The sequence below is a fragment of the Gopherus flavomarginatus genome, chromosome 14 (genome assembly GCF_025201925.1).
Source record: "Gopherus flavomarginatus isolate rGopFla2 chromosome 14, rGopFla2.mat.asm, whole genome shotgun sequence".
Lineage (NCBI taxonomy): Eukaryota > Metazoa > Chordata > Testudines > Testudinidae > Gopherus > Gopherus flavomarginatus.
The window spans coordinates 13,094,581-13,110,282 of NC_066630.1; the positions used below are offsets into that span (position 1 = coordinate 13,094,581).

At 42.5% G+C, this 15,702-nt stretch overlaps 1 protein-coding gene across 12 annotated transcripts in view; it reads right to left on the reverse strand.

Annotated features, from left to right (window-relative positions):
- The window catches only part of WWOX (WW domain containing oxidoreductase), a 696,419-nt gene that overhangs the window by 418,832 nt on the left and 261,885 nt on the right, over window positions 1-15,702 (reverse strand). The window lies entirely within an intron of this gene.

The following is a 15,702-nucleotide window of genomic DNA, read 5'->3' on the forward strand; positions in this document are numbered from 1 at the left end:
GTGTACGTGGAGGTACTCGTAGCCCTTAGAAGGAGCCATGTACTTCCTCTCGACGCCCTTCGCAGTGGGAGGAATGGAGGCCGGAGACTGCCAGATGGTGTTGGCGTTGGCCTGGATGGTTCGTATGAACGGCAGGGCGACCCTGGTGGGAGCGTCTGCCGAGAGGATGGTCACAATAGGGTCCTCTACCTCCGAGACCTCCTCGGCTTGCAGACTCAGATTTTGGGCTACTCGCCTGAGGAGGTCCTGGTGCGCCCTGAGGTCCAGCGGGGGGGGGCTGTTGGAGGAGGTCCCAGCCACCGCTTCATCAGGGGAGGAGGATGAGGAGACCCCCGGCAAGAGAGTGTCTAATGGGGGGTCTCCCTCGGCCCTCGCCTCTGCCTCAGGAGCCAAAGCGGAGTCTTGATGCTTGGACCCTTCCTCCCCATCCGGGGAGGGAGGGGGGCGAGACAACGAGGCTTCAGGTGCCCTGCGCTCCGCAGTCGCCGGCCTAGCAGGGAGCTGTTGGGGGCCCTGGGCCTGATGATATGCCCAGGGTGTCCAGAAACCCCATTGCTGCGGGCCTTGGTCCTGCTGTGGAGGCTCACTGAACAGCGCCGCCTGCCGGTCGGTGCCCAGCGCGTACCCACTGTCCGTTAATGAAGACACGGACGGCTGTCTAGAGGGCCATGGCGGGGCGGACCCTGGATGGTAAGGGTCCGCGCGGGCCGGCACGGGCGATCGTCTCGGTGCCGGGGACCGGTGCCGGGAGTCGTATCGGTGCCGGGACCGGGACCGGGTTCTGTCACGGTGCCGGGATCTGGACCGGTACCGGGCGCCGCTTCGGTGCCGGGATCGGGACCTGCCACCGGTTCGGTGCCGGGAGGTCGACCGGGACCGGGACCTGCCACCAGCTCGGCGCCGGGAGGTCGACCGGTGCGGCGAATGTCTGGATCGGCTCCTGGAATCGCGGTGCCGGTAACGGCGGCTGGAGTCTGACCGCGATCGTCTCGATGTCGACCGGCGCCGCGAGTGCGACCGGTACCGCTGAGGGGAGCGGTGCCGGGACTGCGAGCGGCGGCGGGATCTGGAGCGACCGTGACGTCGGGACCTGGATCGAGAACGTGAGTCCCGAGACGGTGCCGACATCATAGGCTTGCCTCTGGACACGACCCGCACCGGAGGTACCGGGGGTGGTAGCTGAGTGGGCTCGGTCATGGCTATGAGGTCCCGTGCCGAGGCGAAGGTCTCTGGTGTGGATGGCACCACTATCTCGACCCCAGATGTCATGGGGGAGCTTGGCGGCACCGGACTCGACGGACCCGCCGGGCCCGGAGTCGACGGTGCCGGCGGCGCCGCGGCCGATGTTGAGGCCGGGCGCTCCACTCGGGTCTGCCTGGCCGGAGTAATGGACTTCGACGGCCTAGGCTCTGTCCCCGGTGCCGGAGAAGGTCGGTGCCGGGGAGTCTTCTCGGTGCCGGTGCGATCCAGTGCCAGCGCCGACATCCCGGCCTGCGAAGCCGCCGGGTCAAGTGCCGCCTCCATAAGGAGAGTCCGGAGCCTTTGATCCCTCTCCTTCTTAGTCCTTGGCTTAAAAGCCTTGCAGATGCGGCACTTGTCGGATCTGTGCGATTCCCCCAGGCACTTCAGGCACGCGTCGTGGGGATCGCTGGTAGGCATGGGCTTCTTGCAGGCCGCACACTGCTTGAAGCCCGGCGAACCAGGCATGAGCCCGGTGCCGGGTGCCGGGAAGGGCTAAGCCCCCGGCGAAGAACTATTTACAAACTACTTATCACTTAACTACCACTATCTACACTTAACAATCTAATTAACAACTACAATAGAGATAACGATAGAGAACAAGGAGAGCTAGGGACGTGGAGGACAGCTATGCCGCGCTCCACAGTTCCAACGACCGACACGGCGGTAAGAAGGAACTGAGGAGCGGGTGGGCCGGCAGGGATATATATTGGGCGCCATGGCGGCGCCACTCCAGGGGGCGACCTGCCGGCCCACTGGAGTTGCTAGGGTAAAAAAGTTTCCGACGAACGTGCACGCGCGGCGCGCACACCTAACTGGAATGGATGTGAGCAATCACTCGAAGAAGAAGTATCGGCTCCGTCATAGCAATGAGCTCCCTTGCCGTAGAGAAGGTCTCTGGCGTAGAAGGGAGAACAAGTTCAACCATAGCAGGAGCCGGGGAGCTGTTTGGCACCAGACTCAATGGCCCTTGTGGGACCGGAATCGATGGTGCTGCGCTAGGTGGAGCGGCAATCTGCGGTGCCAGCGTTGACAGTGCCGCAGCGGATGACGTTGCCTGACGAACCGTCTTAGACGAGTGCTCCTTCTGCGAGGCTGGAGTTGGAGCACTATGTTGTTTCCCAGTCGGCGAAAGGGATCGGTGCCAAGGAGTCGGTGCCGGTAGAGGTCGGTGCCGGCACTCCTTCTCGGTACCGGACTGATCCGGTGCCGAAGGGGCGCTCCTTACCGAGGCAGTCTGTTGGGCGCTCGGTACCGATGTTGCAGGACTAAGTGCCGACTCCATGAGGAGCTGCTTCAATCGAAAGTCCCGCTCCTTCTTCGTCCTTGGTTTAAATGACTGCAAATGCGGCACTTGTCAACAAGGTGGGATTCCCCTAGGCACTTGAGGCAGGAGTCGTGGGGATCCCCTATTGGCATCGGCTTCTGGCACGCCGAGCACGGTTTGAATCCTGGTGCCTTGGGCATGGGCCCGCACCGGGGTGGAGGAAAGGGGCTAATCCCCGATCCCCCCTTCAACTATATACACTAACTATGAATAGAAGTACTAACACTAACTATAACTACAAGAACTCGAACTATAAACACAGTAAAGAGCAAAGAACTACAAGAAGCTAGGGATGTGGAGATCAGCAAAGCCGCGCTCCACAGTTCCAGTGACCGTCACGGGCGGTAAGAAGGAACTGAAGGGCCGTTGGGTGGCAGGGGTATATATCCGGCGCTGTAGCGGCGCCACTCCAGGGGGTGACCCAACCGACCCACCGAGTGTTGCTAGGGTAAAAATCTTCCGACAAGAGTGCACGCGGTGCGCGCACACCTAATTGGAATCGATATGAGCAAGCACTCGAAGAAGAAGTATAGTTTATACTTGTATAGTTATGGGACTGGTACAGACGCAGACACCTTCACCTCATGGTTATTAGCTTGAATATGCCATTAATGGACAGTGACCTAAAGACATTGCAATCTAGTAGATATATGTTAGCCTCTGTGAAATCAGTTGTAGTCTTAACCAAGTTCTTAATGGACAGGTTTCCACATCACAGAAATTACTATCATAACTGGTAACCCTGTTTGGCAGACTCAGCAAACTAGACAGGGCCTGACTAGGCATGGAGACTTTAACCCTCTCAACTCCTGAGCTCAGAACTAAATTGCAGTGCTGGGAAGCTTACACTAAGCGTCATAGATTTATAGATGTTAAGGCAAGATGGGACCATTGTAATAATCTAATCTGACTTTCTGCACAACACGGGCCATAGAATTACCCAGTATGTCCTTTCTGTGTTTCATTTTTTTAAATTTTTGGTTTTTAGAAGGAAAAGCAAACTGAAAGAGGACATTTTGAACATTTTTTGGAGAGGTTAATGTAGGAAATATTGGAAGTGCACTTTAAATGTCATGGTATAAAGAGGGAGTTAAAACTTCACAGCGCAGTTGTCTTTTAAATATGCACTGGACGTACTTTCCAGTCCCCTGAGCTCTGACTGCTTCCTCCATCTGAAATAAACACACCAACACAGTCCCCAGGCATATCCACCCATGAGGACAAAAGTGTATTTGCTGGATTACTGTCCCCCAAGGGAAGCTGACTGTTGTTCAGTAAACTGCTGAAGAAGTCCAATAATATTTGGACACTCTTCTATAGGACGCACTATGACTTCCCCAAATCCCCCTACTAAGCAGCCCTAGTGCTGGCCCTGCCCTACCCATGGGCTTTCTACTTCATCTATGAATGGAGTCTCCCTTCTTTATGCGCCAAGAATAGAAAGGCCTAGATTGTATCTCATTCCTGTGCAAGAGAGGGAAGGAAAGTCTTTTGCATTGTCTTCCCAACCTCATGTACCTGCACAGGAACAGGCACAATCTAGCCCACAGAAACAAAGTGAGCCAAAATGCACAAAGCATAATCATCCATATAAATCATTTTAAATTAATAGTGTGTCTCTACATTATTTCATCACATACTGCCTGCTATTCCCTGCGACGTCTTTGAAGGATTAAAGAGGAACATATGCTGTGAACACCCACTACGTTCTGTTGCAAATCAAAACTAACTTCTAAGCTTGAGTTTGATTAAACTTTCCACCTAAATTAAGCTGCTCTGGAAGTAGTAAACAACAAAAACACTGCCTTGATGTCAGTTAGTTTCATATTAGTAATATGACAGGCCTCCTATTGTTTTAGAACTGAAGAGCATGTGTCTTAATGCAAGCTTTTGTGTGAGAAATAATTTCCTGATACAACAGTAATAATCTCCTGGCCTGCAGGAAATTGACAGCAGTCTATTATGAACTAATGAGCATTTCGGCAAAAATATCAACTGTTCTTAGTATTAGTAATATGAACAGAGGAGGATGGGCCCTGTCATACTGGTTTAGACCAGTGGTCTAGCTCAGTTTCTCTCAACCTTTTTGATACCGTGGACTGACTTGCTACCTTTCTAAACTGTGTTAGGGAAATCTCAAGGATCACCACTGATCCATGGATTGGCTGTTGAGAAACACTGGCTAAACCACTATCCTATCTCAGAATGTGGCCAGCACCAGTTACTTCAGACAAATTATAAGGAATCTTGAATTAATTGTGTAATGTGATTTTGTCTTATATCTTGAAGCATGATCATTTAAATCCTTTCTAGGAATATATGGTATTTTTTTCATTATTTACTATTTTATTTTGGATATTATTATTCTTATGATTACCTAATCCCTTTATGAATCCTACTAAATTCTTTAGTTATGTCACATGGCAGTGAGTTCCACAGCCTAACTGTACACTTTATGAACGTTTTTCCTTTTAGAAGTTTTGAATTTGCCACCTTCCAACTCCTGGTATTATGAGACTTCCCCGATTCATGATCTCTACACCATTCACTATTTTGAAAACCTCATAATGTTCAATCTTATACACTGAATTTCTAAGGTAAGCAATCTTCATCTTTTTCAATCTCTCTCCACGTGAGAATTTTTCTATGCTCCTAATTATTTTTTATCAGCTTGGTATATATGTTTTTTCTTGCATTGTAGGGCTGTTGTTCTTAAGTACTTGCAAGAATTTATGACTGTTTACAAATGACACATGTAATATATTGCAAATAAGGTGCAGAACAATGGATGAAATGGCTTCAGAGGAAGAGCCAAATGAGGAACATTTTCCTGTCCTCACATAGTTTGATTTGCTTTGTTTCCACCTTCCTAATAGCTATTCACACTGATTTTCTTCAGTGATCTTATGGCTAGTACTACTTAAAAATAATATTGGCACTTTTAATTAATGCTGCTCATGTTGGAAAGTTGAGCTAATATATGTATATTAAAAAGCTTATATTTCATTGTTTTGTGGGTGAGATTTTCAAAAATATACAGTGTTGGCTTCACTCCATTGGGAGTTTTTCCATTGACTTCAATGGGCATATAGCTTTTGAAAGCCTCACTCTTTATGTATAATGCTAGTTGACAACAGCCAAAAGGGGAAAAAAATATGTCTAGACCAGAATGTGAGGTTTTTATGACAGTAGGATGAAAAATTATGTCTCACTGTTCTCAAAGTCAGAGTTCAAGTCACTGGTGGAGTTTAGGGAGGCAGGGTCATGAAGGAGGTCAAAGAATACCTTAAGATTTTTCATCTTCTATTACCAGTCTGACAAGTCTCAACCTTTTTACAGAAACGAAGCTAAAAATTATGTGCAAGTTATTTATGGCACAACGTGTTTTGTTGCACTATATGTACTCCAAAGTGCTTTTAATACCAAAACTTCCAATTATTTACCAATGTACTTTACTAATAAAGATACTTTGAAGATTTTGGCAATTTTTTATTCAAGAACATGATGATTTCCTGAACACTAGACTTTATGGCATTTATATTCATCACATATTTTATGGTGTAAAATGTTGCCCTTAGTTTTCATTCAACTGCCTCTTTAAAATTGTATGAACAAATCAAAAATAAGGAGATTGTCTTCTATACCACTCATATAACACGAAAAACTCCTTCAAAAGTACATTGAACTCTCTGTTTTCACATGAGGTGCTAGCTGGTGAACAGAGTATGTAAACAGCCGGTGTTGATATCTCACTCCTAAAGGGAGTGAAACCTAGGATGTGACCAACATACACTAGTAATTTTCTGCAAGCATTAAGTCATGTTTCCTATTTCCTTTCCCAATGGGACAGGAAAAGTACACATTATTCTACAATCTTTTCATTTTTACCGTTACCCCACTTATTTGGCAACACACTCACTGCATTGGCTCACTCTCAAGAACAGCTATTTAGACAGAAGGGAAGAAATAGTAATACAGAAAAAATATGACCAAACAACTTTTCAAAGTGTACCCTCATAGGTACTACTCTAAATGAAATGAGCAGAAATAAATACTTCCACAATACAGAATTTTATGATATATTTTAGTTTTTCATTCTTGCAGTTTAAAGCATAACAAATAAAGAAAACTCTTTAAAAATCAGATGTTAGTATAAAAACAGGATTAATTTAGCCCCTTAACAATCCAATTTATGACTAGTAAAGGGTTATGAAAAATTCCATCTAGATGTCAAATATAAGGAAACACAAAGTCTTTGGAGACACATAATGATAAACTGCAGATTGAGCAATAAGCTCAGTGAACAGAATGAACAGTTCAAGAGTTCAGAACATGTTCATTTGAAAGGTGTTCAGTTAAAGAGAAGGGCATGGTATAGACAAAGGCACAGAAAGGTCATCATTATAGTCATTTCATCTTCATTACAATGGTGCAGTCATAGCACTGGTGCACAAACCAAGCCTACACTTGCATGTCACTCCACTGTTTGGAATTCAAGGGTGGGGTGGAAATTTTTTAATATATATAAATGAATGTGGACAGGAATGTTCAGATGTTGCAAAGTTTGCGCTTCTGCTCTCAGTCTAGGGAAATAAATATATTGTGAAATATTCCAATTTTTTCAATGAGTAAAATTAATTTAAAAAACTCTGCAATCTATTCTCTTCAAAAACCTAACAAATGTACCAAAATGGGCAACTCTTCTCTTTCCCCAGAAGTATCTGCCTAAAGCTGCCTGTCTTTAAAACAAAGTCAAAGTGGAGTTGATTCTACCTGGTGGACTGTTGGCTTGAACTCACATATTTTGTGAGTCACCATAACAAGTACCAACTTCTCTTAAGCATCCTGAGAAATAAAGGGGAGAATGCATTAATGTAATAAGATTTGTTCTCTGAAATGATGCATGCCTTATCCAGCTGAAACTTCAGGGAGGGGAATTTGGTAAGCTAAATGCAATAACCCAAATTGAAATTTGGCTAGAACACTCTAGAAACAGGCAATGGGATCTCAAATGATCGTAAGTAGTTAAGATCTGGGTTTTAGATGGCATCACTTCCAGCAGCATACAGCTAGCATTATGCTAAAACATTGGTTCAGTACTGACTGAGAAACAATTCTACCTACTGAATCAGCAACAGATGCTACTCTCGACACCCTGGTGTTCCTGGGACAGCTCCAGACCAAGTACTGACCAAGCCAGCCATGCCTAGTTTATGAGCTCTGATACAATCATAGCCTTTGCTAATATGGCTGAAGGCTAGGGATAAAGACATTAGAAGTTTTTTGTTATTGCTGTTGCTCTGGTATTTGCACAACAGTCTTCATTAATAATTAACAACCACTGGGAGCACTAACTACCTGAGTCTCTGATTCCTAACACTGTAGAATGCAAACAGACAGAAAAGATAAGGGTGGGTTTTTACAAGCCCGTTAAAGTGATTTTAAAAAAATCATATTATTTCCTGAATATAAATTTAACTACACATTTCTTCTCACTGCAGTCTAATATCAATTAGCACAAACATATGTATACATATAGATGGATAGATATTTACTATATTTACATAGGGACAGATTTTGATACACTTACTCCTGACAAAATTCATCTTACTCAAAGAGCAGTTCCGTTCAAGTCAACGAGCCTGTGCGCAGACTACGGATATCGTAACTTGGCCCAAGTAATATGATAGACAGCATTAACGGGCACTTCTTGAGATGCACCGAGCATCATCTAATTGCCCACAACTCCCCACTAATTTCAATGGGAGCTACAGGTGATCAGCACCTTTTAAACTCTGGCTCCAAACCGGAGCAAAACCTAAGCGCCAATAAATCACAACTAGCATTCAAACAATATATATTAAAAAAGTCTTCATTCCAAGACCACTAGACAAAGCTTGTGGGAGTCTTGAAATAGTGCTGTCCATGAAAAGTAGAATTCCATCTGGCAGGAAATATATAATGCATACATGGTGAACAATGTAAATATTTGTGTAATATAGTCCTAAAAGGGGATAGAATGTATTAGAAGGAAGAAGCACCTGTAATATACTTCTACTCCATAAAACACTAAACTGAATGGATTCCTGAGAGCCACAGATGCCATCCAGTCCAAAGCCCCAACACATACCACAACCATTGCCCCAAGAGGTGTGAGAGTGAACCACAACTAATCAGTTCTGTGCCATAAACATTAGAAATATAATTCCTTTCTAGTCAATAACACTTGCTAATTTTCCATATATTGATAATGACAAACAGAAAAGGTAACAAACAGAAGAAAAAACAAAAAGGTTCTATCTGTAAGCAGCACAACTGCTAAACCCGGGAGCCACATTGTGTCTCACTCTTCACTGGACCACTCACAGCTCACTGCAGAAAGTGATCAAATTATTTTTTTAAAATATCTAAACTAAACTAAAAAGAAATATCTAGAATTATGAAGGCTGTGGCATACTAGAGGAAAAACAGAACAGGCCATGAAATCTGAGACTGCTTCCTCTTTGTGTAATGTAATTATACTTAACAGACTATTGAAATTAACTGCAGTCTCACCATAAGATCAGGCAATCTGCAGCACATGCTTCTGAAAGATGTGCTAAAGCAACACCTCATTGCCCATTTTGATTTGAAACAGGCCCAAACCTAAACTGCAGATCCAAACACAACCTCCCTCCTCTCTGATCTTTGAGAAAGGCTGAATTTGGCAGTTGAAGCCCACCTCTTATTATTATAAGAAAAGGGAGAACTGTCTAGCTCAGTAAAAAGGCAAGTCTGAAGGATTTGATGGGAAAAGAAAGGATAAATAAGTCTGTTCTGCACTCTGCTCCTATCAGCGGCAAATAAACATAGCTAGAACAGTGAAGGGAAGCAGCAATAGAGCAAAGCAATATAAAAAGATGGCTGAGCACTCAAGGCCTTCATTCAGACCAATTAGGTATTCACAGATCTACCTCAATCTCTTCGTAAATGCTCTTGGTCAGGGTCAGGAGAGTCATTAAGATAGAGGGCTCAAATATGCCGTGTGAGGCTAAGCTATGCTTGTAAGGAAGAGGACTGCTCAGAAGCTCTGCACAGAAAGCTGGAAAAGGCTATTTCCTCTGTGGTGGGGAAAACGAGCTGGGGTGTACCCACTGCTGCACCTGATACAAAGGTTTAATCAGCACTCCCACCAGCGCTATTGCCCACCATCCAAGTGGAGCTGGAATGAGGCTGCTCATGCCCCCAGCAGTGCTGGCTGTGCTCCCCTTGTTAGCCCAAATGCTGGGACTAGATGTTGCTTGCACCCTTTGTAGATACATTGGGTGTAGGGGCACAGAGGGTTGGGGAGGAAGAAAGGCTCCCTGTGGCCTCTCATCACCTAGTGCACCTCTGCAGTGGGAAGTATAATTGAGCCCTGAGAAAGGAATGGAAAATTAACGTTTTGCACTTGCATAAACACATCATCTGTCATATCATCATAATTAGGGGAAGGGGAGATGTCATTTCTAGTTTCCATTACTACAGGAATAACAGTTTCTAGTTCCTGCCAGCCTATGCCACAGTGAATGCATTCCAACAAAAGAATGCATATCAATACTGTAGTCTGTACTTACTTGCATTGGAGAGTAATGACTTATTTGGTACATCTGACTATGGTTTCCATTAGGCTAAATGTTCAGATAAAACAACGCCAAAAGAGTTTAGTTTGAGAGATTTAAATTTCAATACTTTAAAATAAATATAAAATAAAAATAGCATTTGATCAAAAACCTGATAGGAACCAATTTGATATATATATTCATTAGAAAGACTCAGTTGATTAGTACCCATGTTTCCTGCTTCAAACCTTGCCTCAGGAGAAAGCTTACTGTGTTGAGCTCACACATGTAATTCAGAACATGTCTAGCTATCACCTTCGACGGTGCAAAGTGGCATGACAATTAGCTTGATGTGATTGTTTTTGAAACTAGAATAAAATATATGGCCTATTAATATTCCAAACATGTTGTGAGGAAATGAAGAATAAACCCTCTGCTCTTTTGTCCAAGTTGATATCCAAAGCTTTCTCTGTGTTAAAACCCAAAGAAATCAGACCAACTCACAAGCAAGACTGTATCACTCATCACATTAAATGAACCTGTTTCAGTTTTGAATCTAGTTGCAAAACTAGCTCCTGCCTATTATAGAGTACATAATTAATGGAAGAAAGTTTTACTTTGACTGATATAAAGATAAAAAAACATTTGGGTTTAAGATGCTAATTACCGAGGCTTAATGCTAAAGAAATAATATAATAAAATGAATAATAATAATTATTATTATTAATAGTAAATTCTGGTGAATGAGATCCTCTGATTAATTCATGAAGTTCATTTTAGCATTATAGATGGCATGAAGATACAAAGTAGCAATGTACACAGCCAATTCTACTTTTAGGAGTAAATGTCATATAGGAATAACAATTCTTAGTCTTTATATAACACTTCACATACAAGACATTTTACATACATTATCTAATTAGATAGTAAATCCATTATCTTGTATTTCCTGTTCAATGCTTCTATGAAATCTTGCAGCTTTATAAAAGTCTATAGTAAGTAGTTTCAGGTCTAATGTGGCCTTTACTCAGGCAAGACTACTAGGGAAGACTTTCAGACTGCAGAATGTGGCTTCTGTGTCTGTCATAAACAGATAGTTAAGGGTTAATGTCTCTTTTACCTGTAAAGGGTTAACAAACAGGGAACCAAAAAAACACCTGACCAGAGGACCAATCAGGAAACAAGATATTTTCAAATCTCGGTAGAGGGAAGCCTTTGTTTGTAGTTTTGGGTTTTGCTTTGTTCTCTCTAGGCTCTGAGAGTGACCACACATACCTACAGGCTCTCTAATCTTCTGTTCCAATTTTGTAAGTACAAAAGTAGAAAGACAGTTTAGTCTTTTTAATTGTTTTTCTGTATTTGCAACTGTGTATCTGGCTGGTAGAGTTTTTAGGTGTGTTTGGGTGAAAGTATTTTAAATTGTATTTCTGCTGGAGAAAGCTCTCTTTCTATTGTCTATAAGCTGAAAGACCCTGTAAAATTTACCATCTGAATTACAAAGATAACTTGTACTTTTTTCCTTCTTTTTATTAAAAGTTTTGCTTTTTAAGACCTGTTTGATTTTTTCTCCAGTTGAGGCTCAAGGGAATTGAGTCTGTACTCACCAGGGAATTGGTGGGGAGAAGGGAAGGATAAATTTCCTCTTTGTGTTAGATTCACGGAGCTTGAATCTGTATTGCCCTGGGTGAGGGGAAGGAGGAGGGGTGAAGGGGGAATCCCTTTGTTTAGATTCACGGAGCTTGAATCTGTGTCTCTCTCCTAGTGTACCCAGGGTGGGAAGAGCTGGGAGGAAGAAAGGAGAGGGAAGGGAAATGGTTTATTCCCCTTTGTTGTGAGACTCAGGGAATCTGGGTCTTGGGGATCTCAGGGAAGGTTTTGGGGGAGACCAGAGTCTATCAGGTGCTCTACCTAAGTCCTGATTGGTGGCAGCATATCAGATCTAAGCTGGTAATTAAGCTTAGGGAAATTCATGCTAGTACCCATATTTTGGACGCTAAGGTTCAGATCTGGGAATTATACTATGACAGTGTCCTCATTTCTTTTGTGGACAATATAAAACCTCCGAGGCCTACAATCTAATTTTTAAAAGTGGTATCTGGTAAGGTTAAATGTTCAATCCTCTGTCCCAGTACTGAATATGGAATGCAACACCATTAATTTAGGAGTTTCCCTGTATATTAAAAAGGCAATCGTTAATACAGGACTCAGAGGAACAGAGCCCTAAAATTATAGTGTCATCATCCTGACTTCATTGCTAAGGTTTTCCATAAGAATATCCCCTACAATAAAAACAATAAAATTCTTCCATTCAATGTGAACAAAATTTAGGCTCTAAGGGATTTTTCTTGAAGGTTCCCTTCATCCTTATCGCTCTTCTCTTTTCAGTCCATACAATCTATCTTATGGTTTCTCACCCTGCTTGCTATTATGCTCTAGTATATGCCTCTACTACCCCTTTTTATCCATTCACTCAGCCCAGCAACGCTCAACTTCCTCCAAACCAGTGGTGGTGCTACAGTCTCGCATCCCTACTGCTAGTGTCAGATGCATGACCTCATTCTCCTGTATAATTTTCTGAAAGTATAATCATAATTATACATTTTGCTACCACCATGCCAATTGGGAGTATGCAGAGGTCTTCCAGGGGATACTCAACTCATCTAGCTATTGGCCTAGTTTTACAACGGCTACATAACAAGCACTAGTGATGTCAGCACAAACTAAAATGTTATACAATTACTTGTTTATACTGCTCTATATACTATACACAGACATTTAAGTACAATATTTGTATTTCAATTGATTTATTTTATAATTATATGGTAAAAAATGGGAAAGTAAGCAATTGTTCAGTTTGAGTGTGTCTGTGACACTTTTGTATTTTTATGTCTGTTTTTGTAAGCAAGTAGTTTTTAAGTGAGGTGAAACTTGGGAGTACGCAAGACAAATCAGACTCCTGAATGGGGTTCCGTTGTCTGGAAAGGTTGAGAGCCACTGATCTAAAGCATTCTGGCCAATTCCCTGTGTCTCACCAACCCTCTACTCCTGCTTAAAATACATCTCAAAACCCATCTGTCCTGCTCTGCCTATGATCTGACAATCATTGGCCAGTTTCCCATTACAGTGATCTCTTATGAACCCTTCATATCTCTTCTGACAAACACCAAGACACATAACGTTAATCCATATAGCCTAGTATCCTCATATATGCACTGATTAGGAGTTCAAAGCATATAACCCTGTGGTACAGTAAATTAAAGAGCTCTCTGGATAGATGTGCAATTTGATAGTATATACCTTCTTGGAAGTCTGATAATGGAAAGAAAGGAGCCCACATCCACAAGTGACCCAATCTACTCCTCTCTGGGGATATTGTTAGCCTTTCTTGGTCAATAGGATCAAAGGCTACTCCCAGTTCTAAAAGAATTTAAAATGGACACTTATCTTCCTCCATCACCAGATGCAGTATTATAATACAGCTATGTGAGCCAGTGGTATGATAGAGCACTTTGCATATGTCTACACTGCATCTGTGAGGGAGCCTCCCAGTCCAGGTAGACAGACTCATGCTAGCTAAAAATAGGACTGTGGACATTCTGAAGCTCGGGCTCTCAAGCCTAGAGGGTCAGGTGGGTATGACAGCTGGAGCTTCTGCTAGAGCTAGAACACCCAGATTGCTATTTTTAGAGTGCTAGCTTGAATCTGTTTACCTGGGCTGGGAGACTTGCTCTCAGCTGCAGTATAGACCTATCTTTAAAGACAACACTTTCTATCCACATTGAAGTAGGTAGCCCAGGAAAGTCTACTGAAGCGAAATAAAATTTTCAAACAGATCCGCTTTGCGCATCAGCCAATCAACGATAAAAGTGTGCCATTATGTTTCTTGACTGAATTATCCACCCAGAAGAGAACACCACACACACCATCTTTGGATCCAACATTGACTAAATCTAGAGTAGTTAGTAAATGTGTGAATTTCTACTCCAAAAGATGCTTTTCCTATTCTAATTACTGATGTTATCAGGAAAGAGCTGAAAGAAGCCTTTGAACAACCTGTGCATTAAACACGCCTCAGTTTTTACTGTCTAGTATGTAGTTTTCATTGAATCATTATAAACTTTCTTTGAAGACTTAAAGCAAGTACTTTTGTTAAAATAAACACCAATTTGAGCAAGATGCACTTTTTTAACTACTGTTTTTGGCAAGCTATTGTTTAAGAAAGACCATTGCTCTTTATTTTCTGCTGATGCTGTTACTGGATTTTCACTGTAGACAACATTTTCTTCTGAATTTTTTCACTTTATTATCCTAAGTCTCATCTAAGCTCTTCCTTTATAACCTCTACATACCCCTTTACCAAAGGTAGCAGGGGCATCTCATCTGCTCAATTACTTATTAGTATTGCTAAAGAATACCATTTCCTCTCGTGGCTGATAAAATATTAATCAACAAGAGGAACAGAATGATTTCCCAGTGTGGATGTCTTCTAATGGTAATACATGGAATCTAAGAGAGATCTGGAGGTCATGTAATAGCTTTTGAAGGAAGGGAGGGGCTCACAGATAGAAATGACATTGTATACAGAATAGCAAGATTGTATTCAAAGAGCACTGGATAGGTTAATTATTGCTGTTCTGTAGAAAAGAATCACAAACGTCATTACAGGAATGTATGTAAACATTTACTACGGGAAACAGGATATGATTGAGATAATCATGGGAGACTTCATGTTAATTTATTTTAAAAAACTTAGTGGGACTAAAGAATTTTAAGCTGTAACTTGCCAATTGAGTATGTCAGGATAATATAGGAGGCAGGTTTTCAAAAAATATTACAGAAGTTTTTGAAAGTTGACACACATGCCTGGAATTTTAATAAGTTATTAAAGTGCTTTACTGCCTCACCACAACTCCATCTCATGGTATTTTCATTCCCATTTTTTGGTGTGGGAAAGATGAAAAACGGTGAGGAAATTGAAAAAGAAAAAGGCTGCAGCAGAGCTAGAAACTGAACGTTGATTTCCTGATTTACAGCCCCATGCTCTAACCACCACCATCCTTCCTCCCCATGTTTATGTAATCTCACACACACAAGTTGAAGAGCATTCATATTACTCTAAATAATAGATAATTGATGTAAAAACTTACAAGGAATAATGGACTAATCATACGTTATAATACAGAGTGCATACGCACAGTAAATTCTCAGCCTTTGGTCTCCGGTTCAGGAGTCAGACTGAAAATAACCACACAGAGGAACTTAGCAAAAAATATCAAATCACATTTTTAAATGCAACTTTTAAAAAAATTTCAGACAGAACTACTGGAACAATAAGAAAGAGGTAGCGAAGGCTACTGGAAGTCTGCTCTTCCCCAAGGAAACAATGTATAAAGTCTGATTTGGTTTTGGACATACTGTTACTCTACTGGGATGATTTTTTTTAATACAGACTGTAAGCCCAGAAGGGACTGTCCATCAGGATCATCTCATCTGACCTGAATAACACAGGCCATACAATTCCACGTAGTAATTCCTGCAACCAGCCCAATCCTGGCT